This window comes from Lygodium microphyllum, chromosome 18, assembly GCF_053477565.2.
Source record: "Lygodium microphyllum isolate KBCC chromosome 18, Lygodium_microphyllum_v1.1.10, whole genome shotgun sequence".
NCBI classification, from domain to species: Eukaryota; Viridiplantae; Streptophyta; class Polypodiopsida; order Schizaeales; family Lygodiaceae; genus Lygodium; species Lygodium microphyllum.
The window spans coordinates 110,080,055-110,085,146 of NC_141152.1; positions in this window are offsets into that span (position 1 = coordinate 110,080,055).

Genomic DNA, 5,092 nt, shown 5'->3' on the forward strand with positions numbered 1-5,092 from the left:
TCGTCTTGTTTAGACAAAGTCTATGCAAGGTATATGCATACTAAGCTTTTCTTTGCTTTTATACTCCAAGCTTGATCTCCCACAATGAAGAACAATGATTTTCTAAAAACTCAACTTCTTCAACATCCTGTAAAGAGAGCCACAGGTAAATTGTCATTTTTTAATATTGCTACATGGTTAAACTTCAACTCATTTGGACAAAGCCTATGTAAGTTATATGTATGCTTTGACATGAGATTTCTCTTGTGTTTGTACTCTCCAGGAATCTCACAGTGAAGAAACAATGATCTTGTAATAACTCAACTTCTTATTCAACATCTCTAGGCTTCTTTGTGAAAAGAATTACCAGTACAATGTTGTTTTTTTAAAACAGCTTCATGGTTAAATATCATTGCATTTGGAGAAAACATTTGCAAATTATGCATATTTTGAGTTAAATTACCTTTTCCTATTGTATCCTAGGCCTTCATCTTAGCGAGATACACCCATTGTCTAGAAATTGACTTCTTTTTTAACAGCCCTTAGGATTGAGGGCTATAAAGTTTCTCAAGTGTGTTGCTCTCTATAGTGATTAAATGTAAAATTTTATTTCAGTTGTAAGTATTTTTATGAATTATTGTTATTGTAAAATATAAACAAAATAGTAAGTTTCTAAAGTTTATCATCATTTATTCTTTTGCATTAGAGTTGCTTTGTATAATCTTTGTGGTGTTCTAATTCAAATGTGTTTTACTGACAGCTCTATATCCATCGACTCTGCATGAACGACAGAATGTGGAATGTTTGAGTGGCAAGATACACGTTTGTCATGAAGATATAGGTTCTTTGATCTATGATAATAACTCTACAAGTCAACTTGCAACTCAAAATGCCTTTTTTTATAATTCATTGTATGTAGTAGAAAGTCAGAGAGATTGCGGCATGTCCCATTGCTGCCATTATCTAGTTGTGAATGGTTGATTGGTGGCTTAGAGTTGTCAAGAGTATGTAAGTTGAAGATAAAATTTAACATCAATAGTGCTATGAAACCTACCCCAGGCTCCAAATATGTGCATCTTAGTTGGTTTATTCCATTTTTATGACTTGCACATTTGTTTGGTTCATGATGTGGGGTTCTGAAGAAAATGAAGATTACTTATTAATGCAAGTGTCCGCCATCTGAGGAATGGATGAGTTAGTTATTCAGCGAGTCATGGCAGGTCAAAAGAACACATTTTGACGAGATGATCAACTGGTAAAATCTTACATTTAGGCAAATCTTTCTTATTGAATTGTATGTCTTGATTAAATTGATATAGGTATTGCTTAGATGAATTGTTGTGTTAGTCACGTTTACTTACCATATTTTTTGTTTTAATTATAGGTATTTCATCGCTAGAAAAACTCTGTGCTTTTGCTTTTGATATAGAATATGGTGACTTTTGCGAGGGGAGTAGATTCGCTTGGATTAAGATACTCAAGGTGAGACAGATACAACTCTTATAGATGTGGTTATTTTGTGGAATAGTCATAAACCTTTTGTAGTCAGCGTAGAGAGTCATTGGCCCATTTCCTTTCTAAGATAAGAAATCCAATTAATGTCCAATGAGCCCCTGTGCAACTTCCATTTCAAGGTAGATAATAGAAAGGTCAGGACTCGTAGTAAACAATCCTTGACATGTAGGCAATGTGCTTTTCCACATATCCTTGAGATAGTGTAATCCTTGTAAAAATTCTTATAAAGAGTGAATAATATTTTTTTAAAACTTCTATATACATTTAATTTTGATAGTTTTGGTTTACTTTGATCCAAGAATGTGAGTATATATGTTGTAATTAGTCAATCGCACTAATTAAAATCACAATTAAATTGCAAGTTGGAGTTCTGTAGCCTTTGGAATATTGTCTTTACATAACGATATTTTCTCTAGTTAGACTTGAAAATACTCCCTCCCACCTTCGCCGCATGGATTACCTCCACACACTACACACATGTAGGGGACCAGATTTACCTGAGGTTTTCCATGACCTTGAATCCAGAGAGCCCACTTTCCATGGTAGATCCTAGCTCTAGCAGATTGGCATCATTTTGTGATTAGGCGAACCCTCTCACTTGCTCCAACTTGGACTCTGCTCTTAGGTGGATTCCAATAGATTTTTTGTATGGTCTATGTGCCGAATCGAGCCATGAAAAGGTAATAAACCAAGCTCTCGTGCATGTGGAGCAACAACTCCGTGCTAGAGCTATACCCGCCTCATCCCAAGACCACATCATGATGGATCTCATCGTGCGTGATGTAGCCTTTGCTATATATGTTTTGTGCACTGATGTGCAAGACGATAGTGAAGATATTGACGCACCCTCTCAGCCACTACAACTATAGTATTTTGAGAGGGATCCTGAGGAAATTTCTCTCAATCTAAGTGAGGAGGTAGCACAGAGCTTAGCTATTGTACACCCACCTCCCTGCCCTGCTGCGATGCCCCTTACTTCTCTCCATGCTGTCACCATAGAGGGGGTTGAATACTTATTTATGCAAGATGTGTTGGAGATTTTGGAGATAAGAGAAGAATAACTATATTGTATCATGGTGCATGATGCACCATATGATTTTATAGATTTTGATATACAGGATGCACCACCATATGTGGATGAGGTAGCTCAATATGATGGCACGAGCGTCAATGGCATCTTTACCATTGTGAACATCCAAAAGAAAAGTAAGGATGTGGCGCCAGAGTATGACATCTCTGACCAGGATTTTGAGTGCTTACAAGAAAGCCTTTTTGGTCCTCGACTCGACTACGTGATACATTTTTGGGAGAGAGATTAGAGCGGCTCGATTGTAGGAGCAGACGGATGCTCCATTATAGTGGCAAATAGATGACGCAGAGAAGGTAATGTTTTCGGTTTTCAGCGCAACTTGACCCATAAGGCCTTGAGGGCATAAGGACCGATATCCTCAAATTTGACCGCTAAGATCTAACTGGGATCGGGACCCCTACAGGAGCCCTGTTCCACAAGCTTGCATTTGGGGACCTGAATCTGCAATAAAATTTTTAAAATTTTTGAAAAAACATATTTCAAGAAAATTTTACACATTTATCAAATTCAAACGTTCAGATGGTAATGTAGATTCAAACCCCCAAACAATAGCCTGCGGACAAGGCTCCTGTAGTAGGGGTCCAATCTGATCTTGTCTGATCTTGATCAAATTTGAGGATGTCGATCCTTATGCCCTCAAGGCCCTATGGGTCAAGTTGCACACAAAACTGAAGTATATATCTTTAATACTCCATGAACAATGAGTCTGATACTGAACTTATGTGATGCATGACATTATCTATATAAATGAGTTTTCATCTAGGCAAGTGGCTAATCTAGTGACCAAGAAAGGATACATGACTTTGCATTAAAAGAGTACATTGACCAGCTTGTTAGTAACATAGTAGTATTTCATAAGACATTTTCTCCTACTTTCACTGAGAACTTCCTAAAGCTGAGGGCACTAACAAAGGCTAGCCCCTTCAAGACCAACTCCAGCTTGGAGAAAGTGGTGTTTCTTCAACGTTCAAAGCTACTGTTCACAAGTACTAGGTTTGGCCCACTTTCCTCCATGGTGGCTATGGTATGGTTGCTAGAGTTGAAGACCCCATTGTCATTAGGCAAAAACTTCTCAGTCAAAATGTATTGCTGCCTATTACAAAGAGCAGCTTTGACCATGGGGAGCCTATCTCCAAGAAGCCTAGGATAGATTAGATGTACTTATTACCCAACGATGTTTCTTTTGCAATGTAACATAGTTTGTAATCTTCTCTTGTATTAATAAAAATCGATGTTGGATTTGCATGCAATGTAGTTTATGATACGTGCCATTTATTATTATTTGTATTTGAATGTAATACTTCTTTGCCAGATTTATATGCAACATGATTTGTCATTTAAATTTAATACACAATGCTTTATCAAATTCATGCGTAACATTTATTTATTCAAATATACGTATGGATAACTCAAATAAATAAATAAAACAAATAATAAGCGACTAAATAAAAATAAGATGCACCAAAAAATTATATTCATATTCATAACAATTTATAGAGGATTCGGATATAAGCAGGGTTTTACAAAATTGTTTTAGAAGCTAACTTCTAGAGATGTAGACCCCTATTGTTGATGCTCTCTGCCCAAGACTGCTATCCCTCCATTGTCAAAAGAATCTCACTATTCCTAGATCCCTGTCAACAATGACCCTCCTTGCATGCACTCCTGCATAGACCGAGTATCAGAACGAGTGAATTATGAAGGCTTCTGCAGCTTCTTGTAGTGCAAGGAGAGCCTGGGTAGTCCACCGATTAGGTCAATCCACACTTGAACTATCGAGGAACTACCTCTTGCTATTTCTAATCAGTATGTTCTACATTGTCTCCCGCACCACCTTTTGGAATGCAGCCTTTGGTATCAAAAGGTGCATGGTCTTCTGATAATGGCAGATATCTTGGAGGGCCACTGTGCATGCCTTTCACCGACGCTTGCGATGGTGCCATAGTGGTGATGGTGGTGCGCATCATGGAAAGGTCGCCTCTACATGGGAGTCCTTGGGGGGGGGGGGGGGGGGGAATCTCTAAGCCACTTTCTTGGTGCATGCCGTGTGTTCCAAGAGTGAGGACTTGAAACACATAACTCAAATGGGTAAAATGAGATGAAACTTCCAACTTATAGCCAAACTTTTTAAAAATCCATAAACTTGAATTAATGTATCCAGATTTCAAAAAAAATATGACCAGGACTTGAAATTTTACTTGTGGACTCTTCTAGGACACATCAACCATCCGAAGAAAAATGGTCCCATTAGAAGCATCTGAGACATCTGGCCAAAGGCTCGTGTGTGGGGCCCTGAATCTGGAAAATCAGGGCTCCACATACGTGAGCCTCTGGCCAGGTGTCCCAAAGGGTTTTGATGAGTTCTTATGATGCCTAACACAACATGGGTGAAGTTTCACCAAATTTTTATTTATAAAATTGACAATTGAATCTTTTTTTGGAAAATGCATTAACTAGATTATACTTCACTGAGAACAAAAAAGATTCATGGAGTGTATATACTTGCAT